The sequence below is a fragment of the Pteropus alecto genome, unplaced genomic scaffold, assembly GCF_000325575.1.
Source record: "Pteropus alecto unplaced genomic scaffold, ASM32557v1 scaffold106, whole genome shotgun sequence".
In the NCBI taxonomy this organism is placed as follows: domain Eukaryota; kingdom Metazoa; phylum Chordata; class Mammalia; order Chiroptera; family Pteropodidae; genus Pteropus; species Pteropus alecto.
Window position 1 is genome coordinate 10,863,040 of NW_006442103.1, and position 10,379 is coordinate 10,873,418.

Here is a 10,379-nt window from a genome sequence, read left to right on the forward strand (position 1 = left end):
AAGAAACTTCCTGATGCCTCAAAAGTTGGTTGTCTCATTTCCATCTCAGATTATTCCTAAAATTGAGACCGTTCCTGCCAGTCTGGTTCAGGAGAAAACAGCCACGGTTTTACTTTATTGCTTTCTGGAATATACAAGTCATAGAGGAACACAGTTTTGCACAAGATTCACGCACATTAGCATGTAAAGCTAACGGGGAATGCCCCCTCGTTTCCCAGGCTACCTCCCTCATTCCCACCTCCTTCCAGAGGGACACCCCTGTTGAAGGTTTGATGTGCATTCTTTCAGAATTTTGCCCACACGTTTACATGTCTATGTACATAAAAGAAAAATAGATACAAAACTTTGAAGCATAAATCAGATCATACTATTTGCATGGTTCTGTGACATTTTTCTATGAAATATGTTTGGAGATTTTTCCATGTTTGTACCTACAGTTTGGCCTTAATTAAAAAAAAAACACAATAATGTTTCCATAATATTCCATAACATGAATTCTAATTTGTAACCACTTGTAATGGATATTGATGGGTATTCTGATTACAAACGAGATGGAGCATCTTAAAAATAGTTTGTTAACCATTTAAATATATATTTTTTTTACTGAATTGCCTACTCATAATTTCTGCCCATTTTTATTTAGTTTGGATGTTTGGTCTTTTGTAAGTGATTCCAGGTTAGGACCTAAGGTTTAGACATCAATCCTTTGTGCGTTATACATATCACAGGCATTTTCTCCCATCCTCTCATTTGTCTTCTTTTGTTGTACAAGAGTTTTAATTTGTAAGACAAATCTGTCAAACTCTTTTCCTTGTGGCTTTTGGGTATTATGTTTTGCTCAGGGAGGCCTTTCTCAGCCCAAGATTACATTCTCTTATATTTTCATGTGCTATTTTAAAGTTCTTTCTCATTTTGGACATTTTGACATACTTGGAGTTAATTTTGACTCTGCTTGCCTTTATCACCGGCCTCAGGGATGTTACCTGGAATTAATTTTGCTCTGTGAGTCTATTATTTATTTGTTGTTGGAGCCTGTCTATGATGTAGGTGGACAAAGGCAGATAATGGCAAAGAAAATTCCAAACATCAAAGAAATGTCTAGTGTTGAAATCATGTGATGACATATTTTTATATTTTAGAGGGCCAGTTTTTTAAAAAGTTCAAAATGTTTATCATAATAATTTTAAACTGCAGAAATGCATAATGCAAAAAATAAAGGTGTCTCAAGCTTCCCCATCCAGTCTTTTTTTGAATGACCTGAAGATTTTATTACAAACATGTCTTACAAGAGTAGGGCATATATCTATCTGTTGGCTATTTGTATTTCTTCTCCTATGAATTATCTATTTATATCTTTTATTCTTTTTTTCCTGTCGGGTTATCTTTTTCTTCTTAATTTGGGAGCATTCTTTCTATCTTAAGACATTAACTTTTCGATTATTATATGTTTCAAATATTTTGAAAAATCCATTTGTAATGAGTGTCTATTAAATTACGACCCTTATTATCAATTTTCGTTTCATTCATTTATTCTTTCATTTATTCGTTTATTCATTTTAGAAGAGATGCACACTATAATGAACTGGGAATAAAAAGACCAGGAGGGCTTGTGACTTGGCACATATACGAACTAGCTGTGTGACTTTAAGTCATTCAAGGTCTCTGTGCTTCAGGCTCCTTGTCGACAAGATGAAGATGTTGTGTTAAGCTCTCTAAATTCTATGATTTTTATTATTTCAGCTGCTCTGTCTACCATGGCCTCATTTTCTAGACAGGGATATGGCAGATTCTCATCCTGAATATGTTGTGCCCAAGTCCATGTTAGTGATTCTGACTCCCCAGTGGGTAGGCTGACCTGGGAAGTGGGGGTGTATCAGCTAAAGAGCAGAAAGGCACCAGCTGGGGGGCCGATAGTTCACAGTCCCCCGGAGATGACTCAGAGGGTTGCGGAAGCAGAAGATGAGAAACTTGGCTTCTTAGACAAGTCATTTTCCCAATCTTGGCTTCGGATTTTGATCTGGAAAGTGGGGGTGGGGGTTGGTGGGTGACTAGAGGTCTCTGAGTTTCCTGCTCGCTCTGCTGTCTTGTGATGGCCCATGGGAGTCACGGGCAAGGGTTTCTGTGGCTCCTGGGCTGGCAATTTGTCTGGCGAGGCCCCACCGTCTCTCCCTCCTCAACATATGACACACAGCAGCCTTCACAGCGTTGATCTGGCTGTTCGTGCTGTGTCTCTGTTTGAGCAACTTGAGAGCAAAGCTTCTCAACAACTTTTATAAAACCTTAATAAAAACAATTTTAATCCCTCTCTACCCTGTTAATTATTGCTATATGCTCATTAGAGGAAAAAAAAACAAAGTTTCTAAAGTGGATAAAGTATCCTAATAATAGGAGACTTTTACGGTTAGCCTGTTGTCATCTTTCTTTCTATGTATTTTTCTTTATAAGCTGAAAATTTCACTTAGAGCACAATTATTTCCTTTTTCATTAAACACTCTCCATAAGCATCATTTATAATCACTATGAATCAGTGGGGAGGGACATTCTTATTGTTCAAAAGTGTCTTCACATGCGTATGTCATTTTTGTTCCCTAAACAACATTGGAGAAGATTAGGTGCAACCATCCTTATTGCGGAGAAGAAAGTGATGCTCAAAGCAATTTCTGGGACTTCTCCGGGTCACGGGGCTGGCCAGCTGCAAGGTGGCGCCTCTCTGTAGCTGACATCTCATTGGGAATTACAGTCCACTGTACCGTCACACTATCTCATTCACTTCTTTCAAGAATTCTGAAAGGAAGGTGGCAAGGAATTACCATCCCCTTTACTGACAAGCAAACTGAGGCTCGGAGAATTGAATGACTTGCATAGAGTCAAGAGCAGGACCAGGACTGGAACCTTCCTTTGCTGACTCCAGATTCAGGGTTCTGGCTTTCCTAGGTGAGACTCTTTCTGCTAATGTCTCAGTGCAAAAGGAAATTTCGGTGATGGTGGTTGGCAGCAAGATTTCAGAAATGAGAGGTCAGGGTTGTCGCCGGAGGATAAACCAATTCTCTAATCAATCCAGACATCATTTATTTATAACTGTAGGGGCTCAAAGAAGGTGCATGTCCGCAGAGGAGAAGGAGGGGGAGGACGAAACAGAATGCACCTTGGAAGGAGCCAAGAGGTGTCCTGATGCACGGAGGGCTGGGCATGGGAAGGTTGGGAGAGGAGGGCGCACGGGAGGGCTCAGCCTGGCATGGGCCCTGACAGGAAGTGCTTCTCCTGGGCCGATGGGTTGGCCTTGGAGAGTCCTCTTTCTTCTGTCCTTCTGCATTATGTTCTTTAAAAGAAATGTGCCTCGTTCCTCCAGCCCTTGACTCCTCTGGACAAAAATAACCTCAAAGAAACTGCTCTATTTGCCCAAGCAAATGGTAGATTTGGTGTTTCTCCAGAAAGCACTGGTCTCGGCTTGATTTTTCCAGGGCTGACTTGTCCAGTTGATTTTCCAGCAGCACTGAGACTGCTCAGTTCCCTGGTACGGGCCCTCAGGGATGAAGACAGTAAAGGGTTGTCCCCTCCCAGCCCAGTCACAGCTCGTGGCGCATAGTAAGTACTTACAATTGTTTCTTCCTCTCTGGGGCAGCAGAAGGGCCACGGTTAGCTGTGGCGGGGAGGGTGCTTCCCTGGGAGTCAAGAGACCTGGGTTTCCACCCAGCTCGGCCACTGCACACTGTGCGCTTTTGGGTGGGTTATCGTCTCTGATAGGCTCTCCGTTTCTTTATCTCAGAAATGAAGGGGTTGAGTAGATGATGTCCAGGGTCTATTTTGGCTCTGGGGTCCCTTGATTCATTTAGAGATAGTGCGGCTTACAGGGCAATCACGCGGATTCTGGAGCTAGAAGCAGATGGCTTGGGTGTGCATTTGAGTCACTGGTTAAGAGCAAGTCGCTCAACCCCTCTGCCTGTAGTTTTTGCCACCTGTAAAATGAGGACAGCCTCTACCTCATTACACTGTTAGGGTGACTAAGCAGGTTAATTTGGTGAAACACTTGGAATAGAGCCTGGTACATAGTAAATGTTTTCTGGATGTGTGTTAAGTCAATAGATACTACTCTTAAGTTTAGGGGAAGGAAGGAGTGGGTACCACATTGGACTCTTCCCTCCCGGAAGGGCACAGCTCATGGCACATAGTAGGTACTTACAGTCGTTTCTTCCTCTCTGAGCATAGCTGAGATTCTATGGGGCATCGTCACGTGGGCGCATCAGGATTTGTAGTGGCTCTGCATGGCCAACTCTCTTTTCCAGAAAACAATGTCAGTAACCAGTATGGATGCTTTCAAAGAACCTGCTTTTTTACGTTATTTTATTGAATCTTCTCTCGACCCTGAAGGCACTCGGTGGTGCTCACCTCAGGCTCACAGGTCAAAGCTGGAGGCTTGCAGAGGTACAAGACCAGCATGGCGGTGTCAGGGCCCACTTGTCCCATCTGCCTCTGTAGCACAGGTCGTGGGTGAAAGCCTGACTTCTGGGCAATCCATGCTTGAGGTCACCTTGCAGAGCACAAGGTAGCTGAGGCTGGGAGAGGGGGCTGACTGTGTGCTAGGCCAGTGGGCTTAGGTGCCTATAACAACTGATTTTTACTGACCATATAGAAGAAATATATAGACTTATCATCCTTCTAAAACTCACTCCCTTATTGTTAAACATTTAGGCTATTTTCAATTTTAAGATATCATTATAGGCCTATTAAACTAGCAAAAAATAATTATTTCAGAACTTGAGAAGCAGTTACATATATATTGCTGATGGCTCCATAATTTGGCCGTTTAAAAAAAAAACCAATCCAGTAATATTTAAGAGCTATCAAATTATTCCTACCCTTTGACCTCATAATTCTACTTCTGAGAACATACTCCAAGGAAATAGCCTCAAAGAGAGAAAAGAAAGTAATTTGTACTTAGTTGCTCTTAGAAATTCTATTTATAAAAGCTGGAAGCAACCCAAATGCCCAACCATTGGGGTTTGGCTTAAAACCCTGGTGTGCTTACATTCTAAAATATGACAGAGCTATTAAAAATGACAACGATGGAAACTATGTCAGAACATGGACAAATACGTACATGCAAAATAATAATAAGCAGAAAAAGGGCTAAGTTGTATGGATTCTCTGATGACAACTATGCAAAACATAGGCCTATGTACGTTCAATGAACTGACAAAGATTAGATGCAAGTTAGCATGGATTTTAATATTCATCAAATCGTTTAAGCTTATGGTAAAAATAAAATGGGTTCTTTTGGACTCATAGATGAATAGGACCAGCTACATAATTTGCAGGACTCATTGCAAAGTGAAAATGTGGGGTGCCTTCTTCAAAAATTTAGACTTTCTAGATGGTGGTAGCAGACCTTTTCAATTAAGTGCAATTCTTCCAAGCGTGGGGTCCTGTGTGACCGCCCTGCGGGCCTAGGAAGCTGTCAATCCAATCTACTCACTTCGCTGGTGAGCAACTGAGTTTACAAAGTTCAGCTCTGCTTAGGAAACCTCAGAAGCCCCAGCAATCCTAAGCTTCTAGGAGCTTGGAGCTTGGACTTAGTGTCAAGGTTACTAAACACCAGGAGGATGTGGCCTACGGAGGATGTGCTCGTAGAACTTGGGCCCTTTGTCCCTGGGCCTTGCTGCTCCAGCTGCAGAGGCCATTGTGCTTGGTTCTCTCATCCATTCATTCACTTATCAAGCATTTATTCATTAGTCATTTTGTCCCAGACGCTGTATTGCATGATGGGATACAGAGGGGAAACACACACACACACACACACACACACACACACACACACACACAAACACACAGGAGCTTAGGGTTTACTCACAAAGACGAAGGAAATACCTGCTTATAGGATACTTTGGTAAAAGCTGTGATAGATTTGGACTAATGGTTTAGACAGCACAGGGGCGGCGGGAGGCTGGCAGCTCTTCTGGAGGAGCCAACTGACACCTGAGTCTTGAGAAAGGAATGCCTTGATGAAGCAGACAAGGGGGACCTACGTATCTAGGAAACAGCATGTTCTTCTACGAATCTCAAGTGAGGGTATATGTTTGGGAACTGCAATTAATGGCTTTGGGGAGCAATAACACACAATCTGTTCATATGGAGACAAATCAACCAAAGTTCCAAAGTCTTTGCCTGAAGAAATGCTTCCAAGCTAGGTATATCCCGTTCTATTTAGCTGACCTTGCTTACCATCGTTTCAGCCTGTAGAGTCTTATTTTTAAATTTATTTTTTAATTTATTTCTTATTTTTTTAGGTGAGGCAACTCTTGGTTGACCTCACAGATTGCAAGGAACTTGTCAGCTTACAATCCCTTATTCTTTATTTTTTGCACCTACAGCACCTGGTCTTTCTAGGTGGTCTCCTATCCATGTACTAACCAGGCCTGACCCTGCTTAGCTTCCGAGATCAGACGGGATCGGGCTTGTTCAGGGTGGCATGGCTGTAGACTGTAGAGAGAGTCTTTTAAGATGGACTCTGCCATCTCTCCTGGCTTCATGCCATCTCAGGTTGGATCAGCTTGTCATCCGTTTCCTTATCCAAATGGCCAGTGAGAATGCTGATGAGGACAGAGCGGCCTCCATGACCGGCCCCACTGGAGACTCCTTGACTTCGTGAGAGGCTCTGCTGAATGCCTTCTGACATCAGAACACAGGAAGTTTCTGGCCCATCAGAAAGGAATCTTGCAAGTGGGCTGCACTGTTTGTAGAGACCCCACTCGGTTCCTAGTAGGTACGCCTTGCTATTCTAAAAGTTCACAGACGCGCCAGCTGCGGACACTCATTCTGGGCCTCTGGAAATTCCTGCTTTGACCTACTCCTGAGAACTGAAGGTTGTCCATAGTGAGCTCAGAAACATAAAATGCAGAGCTCCTTCCCTTTCTTCCCACCGTCCTATACACCGTCCGGCCACAGGTTTGGGGATGGAGGACAGATCGGTGGTTTCCAGGGGTTAAAGTTGGGGGAGGGGCAGGGAGAGGAGTTGACCACAGAAGGACAGAGCAAGAGGATTATTTGGGGTGATGGAACTGTACCGAATCTCGATTATGTTGGTGGATCTACAACTCTATGCATTTGCCCACATCCAGAGAATATATACCACAAAGAGTGAATTTTACTGTATGTAAACTTAAAAACCTAAATCTGACAAAATGCTTTTTCCAGAAAAATCAAACAAATAAAAGCATATATTATATAGCCTTTTGGGTCTGGCTTCTTTCACTTAGCAAAATGTATTTGAAATTCATTCATGTCATTATACGTGTATGCAGTTCATTACATTTGATTTCTGAATATACTCTTGTTTGGATGGACCAGTTTGTTTTTCCAGTAACTGGTTGAAGAACACTTGAGTTGTTCCCAGTTTCGGTGGTTATGGATGAAGCTACTATATAAGCATTCATGTAATGTTTTTTTGTGTCAATGTAAGTTTTTATTTCTCTGTGGTAAATATCGAGGAGTAGGGTTGCTAGTTTGTATATTAAGTATATACTTGGCTTTATAAGAAACTACTAAACTGTTTTACTAAGTGGCTGTAGCAATTCACAGCCAGTAATGTATGAGAGTCCAAGTGCTCCACGTTCGCTTTTGTTCTTGCTGTGGTCAGGTTTTGAATTGCAGTCATTCCAATAGGTGTGTAGTGGTATCTACACGTATGGTAAGACCACACACATGTGGTTTAATTTGCATTTCTTTAACGATTAATGATGTTGAGCACCTTTTCATGTGCTTATTTTCCATCTGTATATCCTTTTTTAGTAAAATATTTAAAACGTTTGTCCCTTTTGGGAGGCGGTTGCTTGTGTTTTCTTACTGTCAAGTTTTGAGAGTTCTTTATCTATCCTGGATACGAGTCCTGTGTCAAATATGTAATTTGTAAATATTTTCTTCCAGCCTGTGGTTTGTCTTCATTCTCTTAATAGTCTCTTTTACAGAGTGAAAGTTTTAAATTTTAATAAAGTTCAATGTATCATTAAAAAAGTAGATTATGTGTTTTGGTGCCATCTCTAATAACTTTTTGCTGAATCCAAGATCATAAAGATTTTTCTCCTCAGTTTTCTTCTAGAAGCTTTATACTTTTATGTTTTATCTTTAGGGCTATGATACATCTCGAATGAACTTTCGCACGTGGTGTGAGTGTCCGTGAGTGTTCTGAGGGGGATTGCCTGGAACTGGGGCAGAAGGCGCTTCCCAGGGGAATGGGGCTTTTTCTAGGGGTCTGAGGATGGAGAGACAGAGAGAAGGAAGCAGGTTTCCATGTCAAGCATTCTGAGGAGTGAGCGTGACCCTAAAGCTCGCATCGTTGGCCATAGTATCTGGGGCTGGGACATTGTATCCAAAAGCTTTAGGGAAGAGAGGCCTTGGAAGGGTGTAAGAGGGCTCCAGGAGCTGTTCATCCAGGAAAGCTGCTGTGGGCAGGGGATCTGGTGGGGGGAGGGCCTGGGTTCTTAGAGGGATAACATTAAAAAAATAATTGCAAAAATAGCAAGGACTACTTTTTATTGAACAATTCATCTGTGCCAGGCGCTTTACATACAGACTTTTTAATCTTTACAGCCACTTGGCAAGGAGGGAGTTATTCTTAAAAGACAGGTGAAGGAATGAAAGTTCAGAAAATCATCTGCTTAGGGCCATACTGCTACTGAGTGGGAGGCCTGGATTTCAAACCCAGGCTGGATACTGAAGCCGCTGCTCTGTGTGTTCCAAAAAGCTATCTCCTGTGACTCAGGGCTCAGGGCACACTGGATAGAGGTGGACGAAGGGCAAGCAGGGAGGAAGACTGGAGGTTGGTCAAAGATAGACTTCCATGAGGCCAAAGGACGATTGGCTCTCGGACTGAGCTTGAGAGGATCCATGTTCTATGGTGTTCTCTCTAGGATTTCTTATGAGACAGAGTTCCTAACTTCTTGCTGGTGCAGGAAGTAGAGGCCAGGAACTGGACAAAATGACCCTGGTGGCCACTTGAAGGGGAATCTCGTTGATGTGGCCCTGATGAAGCCATCTGTACCTACTGTCCTAGATGCTTCCTTCCAAGGCTGACTTGTCATTTTTAGGTCAGTCCCAGCCTGGGGAGCCATCTGGATGACTAGATGACCAAAAATAAAAATCAAGTTCCTGCCTGTTAGATGGGTACCTACATCTCCTCTGCATCCCAGGTAGGTAGGGCAAGCCAGCAGAGAGCATGATCCATCATTGTCTGTCACCATGAGGGATATCTAGGGGGTCTGGCAGGGGCCAGGTGGTGTCCTTCCTGGAAGAGTGGGGCCTAGAGTCTAGAAGAGGTGGCCTGGCAAAGGATAGAGATTCTGGACCATTCTGTTGTTCTATGTAAAGGTTTCTCCTCTCTGCCAAATTTGGTGACTCTTTGGCCTAGGTCACTGAGCTATTCCTGGAAGGTAGGCAGTGTGCCAGTGTTCCAGGCGGGCACTGATCTTGCTCTGTAAATAGATGCAGTGGAGCCAGTGCCCAGCACCCCCGGGGAACAGCAGCCTTCAGTATGCTTCCAAGCGGGGCTCTCAGGGAGATGAGGGCCAGAGAGATGGCAACCTGGTGTCCACCCATGGCCAACCTCTGCGTGGCCCTAGGTAGAGGTTCCACCACTCTGGCTCAGCCCCTGGTTAGCCCCTCACTGGGAGCAGAGGTCAAGGAGGGCTCTGCATGCACCTGGCTCTTGGCCTTGGGCTCCTGAGCCTGGGAGTGAGGATCCAGGTAAGCAGTGTCTACATGAGCCTGGCCAGCCAGGCGTGACTGGAGGGGCAGGTGGACAGCCCTAGAGGAATCGGAGTCGTCTCTAGGACTGTGGGTCTCTCCTTAGAACAGAAAGATAAAAGCTGAGAGGGGATGAAGGTCAAGTCAATAAATTCAGGAAGAGTCTGAGCAGCATGAACACAGACTTGACCTTCATAATCTGGAATACTGGGAAGAGAGGGTCAGTGCTGTGGTGTGGGCCAGTCCTAGCTCCCCCTCACTAGCCCGGCAAGTTACTGAGCCTCGGTTTCCTTAGCTGTAAAGTTTCGAGGTTGTTGGAAGGAGTAATCAATATATCTGAAGTGCTTAGCATAGTGCCTGGTACAGGGTCGGTGCTCAAAAATGGGAGCAGTGACCACCTTCACCGCTGCCGCCAGCATCCTCACCGCCACCGTCACCATTCGTGCATTTGGAGTCACGGTACTTAGATTTGAGAGCATCTCCAACTTTTAGTTATTACGTGACTCTGGTGAAGTTACTTGACCACTACGAGCCTCAGTTTCCTGACCTTTAAAGTAGGGATAATAATAATAACAATAATAATAACAACACTTTTCAGAACAGTGTTGGGGGGTAACTAAATGACTTAAAAAGACACCCGGCAC

General features: G+C 43.8%; 1 pseudogene; it reads right to left on the bottom strand.

Moving 5' to 3' along the window:
* Positions 1–6,359: 6,359 nt before the first annotated feature.
* Positions 6,360–6,478, bottom strand: LOC112469073 (annotated as a pseudogene).
* Between the last annotated feature and the right edge of the window lie 3,901 nt (positions 6,479–10,379).